Below are 13,192 nucleotides of genomic sequence, written 5' to 3'. Positions count from 1 at the left end.
GGGCAGTGGTCTCCCCGAAGGGCTGAGTTGAGGACACAAGGGACGGTGCCGGTCAGGATCCGGCTTTGGCCGCCAGGGCCACAGACGTCGATCGGCCCCCGGTCGAGGAGGCCTCCGGAATCCTCTCGCTCAGCTGCAGCCAGGCGGGGAAACCACGTGGTGAGCTTCCAGGTTCCATGCCGAGTCGGCCTGCACCGCTTCCGGACCCCAGGCGCGTGGTGTTGTCAGACGTTGGCATTGGGTCCCCATGGGGAGGGAGCCTGAGCTAGGGTTAGGGTTCGGTCCAGGGACGTCGCCAGGGCCGAAGCGACTCCGGTCTCGTGATCTCCCTCGAGGGCTGAAGTGAGGGCCCATGCAGCAAGGCGGCTCAAGTGCAGGCTTAGGGTTCGAGGCCGGCTTAGGTGTCGGTGGAGGGTCCCCGTTCGGTGTCGGGTTAGGGTTAGGGTTAGGTCCCAGGAGGCTCCAGGCGCCGAACCCACCGCAGGGCAGTGGTCTCCCCGAAGGGCTGAGTTGAGGACACAAGGGACGGTGCCGGTCAGGATCCGGCTTTGGCCGCCAGGGCCACAGACGTCGATCGGCCCCCGGTCGAGGAGGCCTCCGGAATCCTCTCGCTCAGCTGCAGCCAGGCGGGGAAACCACGTGGTGAGCTTCCAGGTTCCATGCCGAGTCGGCCTGCACCGCTTCCGGACCCCAGGCGCGTGGTGTTGTCAGACGTTGGCATTGGGTCCCCATGGGGAGGGAGCCTGAGCTAGGGTTAGGGTTCGGTCCAGGGACGTCGCCAGGGCTGAATCGACTCCGGTCTCGTGATCTCCCTCGAGGGCTGAAGTGAGGGCCCATGCCCGAAGGCGGCTCACTTGCAGGGTTAGGGTTCGAGGCAGGCCTAGGTTGCGGTGGAGGGTCCCGGTTCGGGGTACGGTTAGGGTGAGGGTTAGGTCCCAGGAGGCTCCAGGCGCCGAACCCACAGCAGGGCCGTGGTCTCCCCGAAGGGCTGAGTTGAGGGCACAAGGGACCGTGCCGGTCAGGATCCGTCTTTGGCTGCCAAGGCCACACACGTGATTGGGCCCCTGGTCGACGAGGCCTCCGGAATCCTCTCGGCAGCTGCAGCCGGGCCTGGGATTCGCCATGGTGAGCTTCCAGGTTCCATGCCGAGTCAGCCTGCACCTCTTCCGGACGCCAGGCGCGTGGTGTTGTCCGACGTTGGCATTGGGTCCTCTTGGGGAGAGAGCCTCAGCCAGGGTTAGGGTTCGGTCCAGGGACGTCGCCAGGGCCGAAGCGACTCCGGTCTCGTGATCTCCCTCGAGGGCTGAAGTGAGGGCCCATGCAGCAAGGCGGCTCAAGTGCAGGCTTAGGGTTCGAGGCCGGCTTAGGTGTCGGTGGAGGGTCCCCGTTCGGTGTCGGGTTAGGGTTAGGGTTAGGTCCCAGGAGGCTCCAGGCGCCGAACCCACCGCAGGGCAGTGGTCTCCCAGAAGGGCTGAGTTGAGGACACAAGGGACGGTGCCGGTCAGGATCCGGCTTTGGCCGCCAGGGCCACAGACGTCGATCGGCCCCCGGTCGAGGAGGCCTCCGGAATCCTCTCGCTCAGCTGCAGCCAGGCGGGGAAACCACGTGGTGAGCTTCCAGGTTCCATGCCGAGTCGGCCTGCACCGCTTCCGGACCCCAGGCGCGTGGTGTTGTCAGACGTTGGCATTGGGTCCCCATGGGGAGGGAGCCTGAGCTAGGGTTAGGGTTCGGTCCAGGGACGTCGCCAGGGCTGAATCGACTCCGGTCTCGTGATCTCCCTCGAGGGCTGAAGTGAGGGCCCATGCCCGAAGGCGGCTCACTTGCAGGGTTAGGGTTCGAGGCAGGCCTAGGTTGCGGTGGAGGGTCCCGGTTCGGGGTACGGTTAGGGTGAGGGTTAGGTCCCAGGAGGCTCCAGGCGCCGAACCCACAGCAGGGCCGTGGTCTCCCCGAAGGGCTGAGTTGAGGGCACAAGGGACCGTGCCGGTCAGGATCCGTCTTTGGCTGCCAAGGCCACACACGTGATTGGGCCCCTGGTCGAGGAGGCCTCCGGAATCCTCTCGGCAGCTGCAGCCGGGCCTGGGATTCGCCATGGTGAGCTTCCAGGTTCCATGCCGAGTCAGCCTGCACCTCTTCCGGACGCCAGGCGCGTGGTGTTGTCCGACGTTGGCATTGGGTCCTCTTGGGGAGAGAGCCTCAGCCAGGGTTAGGGTGCGGTCCAGGGACGTCGCCAGGGCCGAAGCGACTCCGGTCTCGTGATCTCCCTCGAGGGCTGAAGTGAGGGCCCATGCAGCAAGGCGGCTCAAGTGCAGGCTTAGGGTTCGAGGCCGGCTTAGGTGTCGGTGGAGGGTCCCCGTTCGGTGTCGGGTTAGGGTTAGGGTTAGGTCCCAGGAGGCTCCAGGCGCCGAACCCACCGCAGGGCAGTGGTCTCCCCGAAGGGCTGAGTTGAGGACACAAGGGACGGTGCCGGTCAGGATCCGGCTTTGGCCGCCAGGGCCACAGACGTCGATCGGCCCCCGGTCGAGGAGGCCTCCGGAATCCTCTCGCTCAGCTGCAGCCAGGCGGGGAAACCACATGGTGAGCTTCCAGGTTCCCTGCCGAGTCGGCCTGCACCGCTTGCGGACCCCAGGCGCGTGGTGTTGTCAGACGTTGGCATTGGGTCCCCATGGGGAGGGAGCCTGAGCTAGGGTTAGGGTTCGGTCCAGGGACGTCGCCAGGGCTGAATCGACTCCGGTCTCGTGATCTCCCTCGAGGGCTGAAGTGAGGGCCCATGCCCGAAGGCGGCTCACTTGCAGGGTTAGGGTTCGAGGCAGGCCTAGGTTGCGGTGGAGGGTCCCGGTTCGGGGTACGGTTAGGGTGAGGGTTAGGTCCCAGGAGGCTCCAGGCGCCGAACCCACAGCAGGGCCGTGGTCTCCCCGAAGGGCTGGGTTGAGGGCACAAGGGACCGTGCCGGTCAGGATCCGTCTTTGGCTGCCAAGGCCACACACGTGATTGGGCCCCTGGTCGACGAGGCCTCCGGAATCCTCTCGGCAGCTGCAGCCGGGCCTGGGATTCGCCATGGTGAGCTTCCAGGTTCCATGCCGAGTCAGCCTGCACCTCTTCCGGACGCCAGGCGCGTGGTGTTGTCCGACGTTGGCATTGGGTCCTCTTGGGGAGAGAGCCTCAGCCAGGGTTAGGGTTCGGTCCAGGGACGTCGCCAGGGCCGAAGCGACTCCGGTCTCGTGATCTCCCTCGAGGGCTGAAGTGAGGGCCCATGCAGCAAGGCGGCTCAAGTGCAGGCTTAGGGTTCGAGGCCGGCTTAGGTGTCGGTGGAGGGTCCCCGTTCGGTGTCGGGTTAGGGTTAGGGTTAGGTCCCAGGAGGCTCCAGGCGCCGAACCCACCGCAGGGCAGTGGTCTCCCCGAAGGGCTGAGTTGAGGACACAAGGGACGGTGCCGGTCAGGATCCGGCTTTGGCCGCCAGGGCCACAGACGTCGATCGGCCCCCGGTCGAGGAGGCCTCCGGAATCCTCTCGCTCAGCTGCAGCCAGGCGGGGAAACCACATGGTGAGCTTCCAGGTTCCCTGCCGAGTCGGCCTGCACCGCTTGCGGACCCCAGGCGCGTGGTGTTGTCAGACGTTGGCATTGGGTCCCCATGGGGAGGGAGCCTGAGCTAGGGTTAGGGTTCGGTCCAGGGACGTCGCCAGGGCTGAATCGACTCCGGTCTCGTGATCTCCCTCGAGGGCTGAAGTGAGGGCCCATGCCCGAAGGCGGCTCACTTGCAGGGTTAGGGTTCGAGGCAGGCCTAGGTTGCGGTGGAGGGTCCCGGTTCGGGGTACGGTTAGGGTGAGGGTTAGGTCCCAGGAGGCTCCAGGCGCCGAACCCACAGCAGGGCCGTGGTCTCCCCGAAGGGCTGGGTTGAGGGCACAAGGGACCGTGCCTGTCAGGATCCGTCTTTGGCTGCCAAGGCCACACACGTGATTGGGCCCCTGGTCGACGAGGCCTCCGGAATCCTCTCGGCAGCTGCAGCCGGGCCTGGGATTCGCCATGGTGAGCTTCCAGGTTCCATGCCGAGTCAGCCTGCACCTCTTCCGGACGCCAGGCGCGTGGTGTTGTCCGACGTTGGCATTGGGTCCTCTTGGGGAGAGAGCCTCAGCCAGGGTTAGGGTTCGGTCCAGGGACGTCGCCAGGGCCGAAGCGACTCCGGTCTCGTGATCTCCCTCGAGGGCTGAAGTGAGGGCCCATGCAGCAAGGCGGCTCAAGTGCAGGCTTAGGGTTCGAGGCCGGCTTAGGTGTCGGTGGAGGGTCCCCGTTCGGTGTCGGGTTAGGGTTAGGGTTAGGTCCCAGGAGGCTCCAGGCGCCGAACCCACCGCAGGGCAGTGGTCTCCCCGAAGGGCTGAGTTGAGGACACAAGGGACGGTGCCGGTCAGGATCCGGCTTTGGCCGCCAGGGCCACAGACGTCGATCGGCCCCCGGTCGAGGAGGCCTCCGGAATCCTCTCGCTCAGCTGCAGCCAGGCGGGGAAACCACGTGGTGAGCTTCCAGGTTCCATGCCGAGTCGGCCTGCACCGCTTGCGGACCCCAGGCGCGTGGTGTTGTCAGACGTTGGCATTGGGTCCCCATGGGGAGGGAGCCTGAGCTAGGGTTAGGGTTCGGTCCAGGGACGTCGCCAGGGCTGAATCGACTCCGGTCTCGTGATCTCCCTCGAGGGCTGAAGTGAGGGCCCATGCCCGAAGGCGGCTCACTTGCAGGGTTAGGGTTCGAGGCAGGCCTAGGTTGCGGTGGAGGGTCCCGGTTCGGGGTACGGTTAGGGTGAGGGTTAGGTCCCAGGAGGCTCCAGGCGCCGAACCCACAGCAGGGCCGTGGTCTCCCCGAAGGGCTGAGTTGAGGGCACAAGGGACCGTGCCGGTCAGGATCCGTCTTTGGCTGCCAAGGCCACACACGTGATTGGGCCCCTGGTCGACGAGGCCTTCGGAATCCTCTCGGCAGCTGCAGCCGGGCCTGGGATTCGCCATGGTGAGCTTCCAGGTTCCATGCCGAGTCAGCCTGCACCTCTTCCGGACGCCAGGCGCGTGGTGTTGTCCGACGTGGGCATTGGGTCCTCTTGGGGAGAGAGCCTTAGCCAGGGTTAGGGTTCGGTCCAGGGACGTCGCCAGGGCCGAAGCGACTCCGGTCTCGTGATCTCCCTCGAGGGCTGAAGTGAGGGCCCATGCAGCAAGGCGGCTCAAGTGCAGGCTTAGGGTTCGAGGCCGGCTTAGGTGTCGGTGGAGGGTCCCCGTTCGGTGTCGGGTTAGGGTTAGGGTTAGGTCCCAGGAGGCTCCAGGCGCCGAACCCACCGCAGGGCAGTGGTCTCCCCGAAGGGCTGAGTTGAGGACTCAAGGGACGGTGCCGGTCAGGATCCGGCTTTGGCCGCCAGGGCCACAGACGTCGATCGGCCCCCGGTCGAGGAGGCCTCCGGAATCCTCGCGCTCAGCTGCAGCCAGGCGGGGAAACCACGTGGTGAGCTTCCAGGTTCCATGCCGAGTCGGCCTGCACCGCTTCCGGACCCCAGGCGCGTGGTGTTGTCAGACGTTGGCATTGGGTCCCCATGGGGAGGGAGCCTGAGCTAGGGTTAGGGTTCGGTCCAGGGACGTCGCCAGGGCTGAATCGACTCCGGTCTCGTGATCTCCCTCGAGGGCTGAAGTGAGGGCCCATGCCCGAAGGCGGCTCACTTGCAGGGTTAGGGTTCGAGGCAGGCCTAGGTTGCGGTGGAGGGTCCCGGTTCGGGGTACGGTTAGGGTGAGGGTTAGGTCCCAGGAGGCTCCAGGCGCCGAACCCACAGCAGGGCCGTGGTCTCCCCGAAGGGCTGAGTTGAGGGCACAAGGGACCGTGCCGGTCAGGATCCGTCTTTGGCTGCCAAGGCCACACACGTGATTGGGCCCCTGGTCGAGGAGGCCTCCGGAATCCTCTCGGCAGCTGCAGCCGGGCCTGGGATTCGCCATGGTGAGCTTCCAGGTTCCATGCCGAGTCAGCCTGCACCTCTTCCGGACGCCAGGCGCGTGGTGTTGTCCGACGTTGGCATTGGGTCCTCTTGGGGAGAGAGCCTTAGCCAGGGTTAGGGTTCGGTCCAGGGACGTCGCCAGGGCCGAAGCGACTCCGGTCTCGTGATCTCCCTCGAGGGCTGAAGTGAGGGCCCATGCAGCAAGGCGGCTCAAGTGCAGGCTTAGGGTTCGAGGCCGGCTTAGGTGTCGGTGGAGGGTCCCCGTTCGGTGTCGGGTTAGGGTTAGGGTTAGGTCCCAGGAGGCTCCAGGCGCCGAACCCACCGCAGGGCAGTGGTCTCCCCGAAGGGCTGAGTTGAGGACACAAGGGACGGTGCCGGTCAGGATCCGGCTTTGGCCGCCAGGGCCACAGACGTCGATCGGCCCCCGGTCGAGGAGGCCTCCGGAATCCTCTCGCTCAGCTGCAGCCAGGCGGGGAAACCACGTGGTGAGCTTCCAGGTTCCATGCCGAGTCGGCCTGCACCGCTTCCGGACCCCAGGCGCGTGGTGTTGTCAGACGTTGGCATTGGGTCCCCATGGGGAGGGAGCCTGAGCTAGGGTTAGGGTTCGGTCCAGGGACGTCGCCAGGGCTGAATCGACTCCGGTCTCGTGATCTCCCTCGAGGGCTGAAGTGAGGGCCCATGCCCGAAGGCGGCTCACTTGCAGGGTTAGGGTTCGAGGCAGGCCTAGGTTGCGGTGGAGGGTCCCGGTTCGGGGTACGGTTAGGGTGAGGGTTAGGTCCCAGGAGGCTCCAGGCGCCGAACCCACAGCAGGGCCGTGGTCTCCCCGAAGGGCTGAGTTGAGGGCACAAGGGACCGTGCCGGTCAGGATCCGTCTTTGGCTGCCAAGGCCACACACGTGATTGGGCCCCTGGTCGACGAGGCCTCCGGAATCCTCTCGGCAGCTGCAGCCGGGCCTGGGATTCGCCATGGTGAGCTTCCAGGTTCCATGCCGAGTCAGCCTGCACCTCTTCCGGACGCCAGGCGCGTGGTGTTGTCCGACGTTGGCATTGGGTCCTCTTGGGGAGAGAGCCTTAGCCAGGGTTAGGGTTCGGTCCAGAGACGTCGCCAGGGCCGAAGCGACTCCGGTCTCGTGATCTCCCTCGAGGGCTGAAGTGAGGGCCCATGCAGCAAGGCGGCTCAAGTGCAGGCTTAGGGTTCGAGGCCGGCTTAGGTGTCGGTGGAGGGTCCCCGTTCGGTGTCGGGTTAGGGTTAGGGTTAGGTCCCAGGAGGCTCCAGGCGCCGAACCCACCGCAGGGCAGTGGTCTCCCCGAAGGGCTGAGTTGAGGACACAAGGGACGGTGCCGGTCAGGATCCGGCTTTGGCCGCCAGGGCCACAGACGTCGATCGGCCCCCGGTCGAGGAGGCCTCCGGAATCCTCTCGCTCAGCTGCAGCCAGGCGGGGAAACCACGTGGTGAGCTTCCAGGTTCCATGCCGAGTCGGCCTGCACCGCTTCCGGACCCCAGGCGCGTGGTGTTGTCAGACGTTGGCATTGGGTCCCCATGGGGAGGGAGCCTGAGCTAGGGTTAGGGTTCGGTCCAGGGACGTCGCCAGGGCTGAATCGACTCCGGTCTCGTGATCTCCCTCGAGGGCTGAAGTGAGGGCCCATGCCCGAAGGCGGCTCACTTGCAGGGTTAGGGTTCGAGGCAGGCCTAGGTTGCGGTGGAGGGTCCCGGTTCGGGGTACGGTTAGGGTGAGGGTTAGGTCCCAGGAGGCTCCAGGCGCCGAACCCACAGCAGGGCCGTGGTCTCCCCGAAGGGCTGAGTTGAGGGCACAAGGGACCGTGCCGGTCAGGATCCGTCTTTGGCTGCCAAGGCCACACACGTGATTGGGCCCCTGGTCGAGGAGGCCTCCGGAATCCTCTCGGCAGCTGCAGCCGGGCCTGGGATTCGCCATGGTGAGCTTCCAGGTTCCATGCCGAGTCAGCCTGCACCTCTTCCGGACGCCAGGCGCGTGGTGTTGTCCGACGTGGGCATTGGGTCCTCTTGGGGAGGGAGCCTTAGCCAGGGTTAGGGTTCGGTCCAGGGACGTCGCCAGGGCCGAAGCGACTCCGGTCTCGTGATCTCCCTCGAGGGCTGAAGTGAGGGCCCATGCAGCAAGGCGGCTCAAGTGCAGGCTTAGGGTTCGAGGCCGGCTTAGGTGTCGGTGGAGGGTCCCCGTTCGGTGTCGGGTTAGGGTTAGGGTTAGGTCCCAGGAGGCTCCAGGCGCCGAACCCACCGCAGGGCAGTGGTCTCCCCGAAGGGCTGAGTTGAGGACACAAGGGACGGTGCCGGTCAGGATCCGGCTTTGGCCGCCAGGGCCACAGACGTCGATCGGCCCCCGGTCGAGGAGGCCTCCGGAATCCTCTCGCTCAGCTGCAGCCAGGCGGGGAAACCACGTGGTGAGCTTCCAGGTTCCATGCCGAGTCGGCCTGCACCGCTTCCGGACCCCAGGCGCGTGGTGTTGTCAGACGTTGGCATTGGGTCCCCATGGGGAGGGAGCCTGAGCTAGGGTTAGGGTTCGGTCCAGGGACGTCGCCAGGGCTGAATCGACTCCGGTCTCGTGATCTCCCTCGAGGGCTGAAGTGAGGGCCCATGCAGCAAGGCGGCTCAAGTGCAGGCTTAGGGTTCGAGGCCGGCTTAGGTGTCGGTGGAGGGTCCCCGTTCGGTGTCGGGTTAGGGTTAGGGTTAGGTCCCAGGAGGCTCCAGGCGCCGAACCCACCGCAGGGCAGTGGTCTCCCCGAAGGGCTGAGTTGAGGACACAAGGGACGGTGCCGGTCAGGATCCGGCTTTGGCCGCCAGGGCCACAGACGTCGATCGGCCCCCGGTCGAGGAGGCCTCCGGAATCCTCTCGCTCAGCTGCAGCCAGGCGGGGAAACCACGTGGTGAGCTTCCAGGTTCCATGCCGAGTCGGCCTGCACCGCTTCCGGACCCCAGGCGCGTGGTGTTGTCAGACGTTGGCATTGGGTCCCCATGGGGAGGGAGCCTGAGCTAGGGTTAGGGTTCGGTCCAGGGACGTCGCCAGGGCTGAATCGACTCCGGTCTCGTGATCTCCCTCGAGGGCTGAAGTGAGGGCCCATGCCCGAAGGCGGCTCACTTGCAGGGTTAGGGTTCGAGGCAGGCCTAGGTTGCGGTGGAGGGTCCCGGTTCGGGGTACGGTTAGGGTGAGGGTTAGGTCCCAGGAGGCTCCAGGCGCCGAACCCACAGCAGGGCCGTGGTCTCCCCGAAGGGCTGAGTTGAGGGCACAAGGGACCGTGCCGGTCAGGATCCGTCTTTGGCTGCCAAGGCCACACACGTGATTGGGCCCCTGGTCGAGGAGGCCTCCGGAATCCTCTCGGCAGCTGCAGCCGGGCCTGGGATTCGCCATGGTGAGCTTCCAGGTTCCATGCCGAGTCAGCCTGCACCTCTTCCGGACGCCAGGCGCGTGGTGTTGTCCGACGTTGGCATTGGGTCCTCTTGGGGAGAGAGCCTTAGCCAGGGTTAGGGTTCGGTCCAGGGACGTCGCCAGGGCCGAAGCGACTCCGGTCTCGTGATCTCCCTCGAGGGCTGAAGTGAGGGCCCATGCAGCAAGGCGGCTCAAGTGCAGGCTTAGGGTTCGAGGCCGGCTTAGGTGTCGGTGGAGGGTCCCCGTTCGGTGTCGGGTTAGGGTTAGGGTTAGGTCCCAGGAGGCTCCAGGCGCCGAACCCACCGCAGGGCAGTGGTCTCCCCGAAGGGCTGAGTTGAGGACACAAGGGACGGTGCCGGTCAGGATCCGGCTTTGGCCGCCAGGGCCACAGACGTCGATCGGCCCCCGGTCGAGGAGGCCTCCGGAATCCTCTCGCTCAGCTGCAGCCAGGCGGGGAAACCACGTGGTGAGCTTCCAGGTTCCATGCCGAGTCGGCCTGCACCGCTTGCGGACCCCAGGCGCGTGGTGTTGTCAGACGTTGGCATTGGGTCCCCATGGGGAGGGAGCCTGAGCTAGGGTTAGGGTTCGGTCCAGGGACGTCGCCAGGGCTGAATCGACTCCGGTCTCGTGATCTCCCTCGAGGGCTGAAGTGAGGGCCCATGCCCGAAGGCGGCTCACTTGCAGGGTTAGGGTTCGAGGCAGGCCTAGGTTGCGGTGGAGGGTCCCGGTTCGGGGTACGGTTAGGGTGAGGGTTAGGTCCCAGGAGGCTCCAGGCGCCGAACCCACAGCAGGGCCGTGGTCTCCCCGAAGGGCTGAGTTGAGGGCACAAGGGACCGTGCCGGTCAGGATCCGTCTTTGGCTGCCAAGGCCACACACGTGATTGGGCCCCTGGTCGAGGAGGCCTCCGGAATCCTCTCGGCAGCTGCAGCCGGGCCTGGGATTCGCCATGGTGAGCTTCCAGGTTCCATGCCGAGTCAGCCTGCACCTCTTCCGGACGCCAGGCGCGTGGTGTTGTCCGACGTGGGCATTGGGTCCTCTTGGGGAGGGAGCCTTAGCCAGGGTTAGGGTTCGGTCCAGGGACGTCGCCAGGGCCGAAGCGACTCCGGTCTCGTGATCTCCCTCGAGGGCTGAAGTGAGGGCCCATGCAGCAAGGCGGCTCAAGTGCAGGCTTAGGGTTCGAGGCCGGCTTAGGTGTCGGTGGAGGGTCCCCGTTCGGTGTCGGGTTAGGGTTAGGGTTAGGTCCCAGGAGGCTCCAGGCGCCGAACCCACCGCAGGGCAGTGGTCTCCCCGAAGGGCTGAGTTGAGGACACAAGGGACGGTGCCGGTCAGGATCCGGCTTTGGCCGCCAGGGCCACAGACGTCGATCGGCCCCCGGTCGAGGAGGCCTCCGGAATCCTCTCGCTCAGCTGCAGCCAGGCGGGGAAACCACGTGGTGAGCTTCCAGGTTCCATGCCGAGTCGGCCTGCACCGCTTCCGGACCCCAGGCGCGTGGTGTTGTCAGACGTTGGCATTGGGTCCCCATGGGGAGGGAGCCTGAGCTAGGGTTAGGGTTCGGTCCAGGGACGTCGCCAGGGCCGAAGCGACTCCGGTCTCGTGATCTCCCTCGAGGGCTGAAGTGAGGGCCCATGCAGCAAGGCGGCTCAAGTGCAGGCTTAGGGTTCGAGGCCGGCTTAGGTGTCGGTGGAGGGTCCCCGTTCGGTGTCGGGTTAGGGTTAGGGTTAGGTCCCAGGAGGCTCCAGGCGCCGAACCCACCGCAGGGCAGTGGTCTCCCCGAAGGGCTGAGTTGAGGACACAAGGGACGGTGCCGGTCAGGATCCGGCTTTGGCCGCCAGGGCCACAGACGTCGATCGGCCCCCGGTCGAGGAGGCCTCCGGAATCCTCTCGCTCAGCTGCAGCCAGGCGGGGAAACCACGTGGTGAGCTTCCAGGTTCCATGCCGAGTCGGCCTGCACCGCTTCCGGACCCCAGGCGCGTGGTGTTGTCAGACGTTGGCATTGGGTCCCCATGGGGAGGGAGCCTGAGCTAGGGTTAGGGTTCGGTCCAGGGACGTCGCCAGGGCTGAATCGACTCCGGTCTCGTGATCTCCCTCGAGGGCTGAAGTGAGGGCCCATGCCCGAAGGCGGCTCACTTGCAGGGTTAGGGTTCGAGGCAGGCCTAGGTTGCGGTGGAGGGTCCTGGTTCGGGGTACGGTTAGGGTGAGGGTTAGGTCCCAGGAGGCTCCAGGCGCCGAACCCACAGCAGGGCCGTGGTCTCCCCGAAGGGCTGAGTTGAGGGCACAAGGGACCGTGCCGGTCAGGATCCGTCTTTGGCTGCCAAGGCCACACACGTGATTGGGCCCCTGGTCGACGAGGCCTCCGGAATCCTCTCGGCAGCTGCAGCCGGGCCTGGGATTCGCCATGGTGAGCTTCCAGGTTCCATGCCGAGTCAGCCTGCACCTCTTCCGGACGCCAGGCGCGTGGTGTTGTCCGACGTTGGCATTGGGTCCTCTTGGGGAGAGAGCCTTAGCCAGGGTTAGGGTTCGGTCCAGGGACGTCGCCAGGGCCGAAGCGACTCCGGTCTCGTGATCTCCCTCGAGGGCTGAAGTGAGGGCCCATGCAGCAAGGCGGCTCAAGTGCAGGCTTAGGGTTCGAGGCCGGCTTAGGTGTCGGTGGAGGGTCCCCGTTCGGTGTCGGGTTAGGGTTAGGGTTAGGTCCCAGGAGGCTCCAGGCGCCGAACCCACCGCAGGGCAGTGGTCTCCCCGAAGGGCTGAGTTGAGGACACAAGGGACGGTGCCGGTCAGGATCCGGCTTTGGCCGCCAGGGCCACAGACGTCGATCGGCCCCCGGTCGAGGAGGCCTCCGGAATCCTCTCGCTCAGCTGCAGCCAGGCGGGGAAACCACGTGGTGAGCTTCCAGGTTCCATGCCGAGTCGGCCTGCACCGCTTCCGGACCCCAGGCGCGTGGTGTTGTCAGACGTTGGCATTGGGTCCCCATGGGGAGGGAGCCTGAGCTAGGGTTAGGGTTCGGTCCAGGGACGTCGCCAGGGCTGAATCGACTCCGGTCTCGTGATCTCCCTCGAGGGCTGAAGTGAGGGCCCATGCCCGAAGGCGGCTCACTTGCAGGGTTAGGGTTCGAGGCAGGCCTAGGTTGCGGTGGAGGGTCCCGGTTCGGGGTACGGTTAGGGTGAGGGTTAGGTCCCAGGAGGCTCCAGGCGCCGAACCCACAGCAGGGCCGTGGTCTCCCCGAAGGGCTGAGTTGAGGGCACAAGGGACCGTGCCGGTCAGGATCCGTCTTTGGCTGCCAAGGCCACACACGTGATTGGGCCCCTGGTCGACGAGGCCTCCGGAATCCTCTCGGCAGCTGCAGCCGGGCCTGGGATTCGCCATGGTGAGCTTCCAGGTTCCATGCCGAGTCAGCCTGCACCTCTTCCGGACGCCAGGCGCGTGGTGTTGTCCGACGTTGGCATTGGGTCCTCTTGGGGAGAGAGCCTCAGCCAGGGTTAGGGTTCGGTCCAGGGACGTCGCCAGGGCCGAAGCGACTCCGGTCTCGTGATCTCCCTCGAGGGCTGAAGTGAGGGCCCATGCAGCAAGGCGGCTCAAGTGCAGGCTTAGGGTTCGAGGCCGGCTTAGGTGTCGGTGGAGGGTCCCCGTTCGGTGTCGGGTTAGGGTTAGGGTTAGGTCCCAGGAGGCTCCAGGCGCCGAACCCCCCGCAGGGCAGTGGTCTCCCCGAAGGGCTGAGTTGAGGACACAAGGGACGGTGCCGGTCAGGATCCGGCTTTGGCCGCCAGGGCCACAGACGTCGATCGGCCCCCGGTCGAGGAGGCCTCCGGAATCCTCTCGCTCAGCTGCAGCCAGGCGGGGAA

The sequence above is a fragment of the Panthera onca genome, chromosome X (assembly GCF_046562875.1).
Source record: "Panthera onca isolate mPanOnc1 chromosome X, mPanOnc1 haplotype 2, whole genome shotgun sequence".
Lineage (NCBI taxonomy): Eukaryota > Metazoa > Chordata > Mammalia > Carnivora > Felidae > Panthera > Panthera onca.
This window is presented reverse-complemented; position numbering follows the sequence as displayed.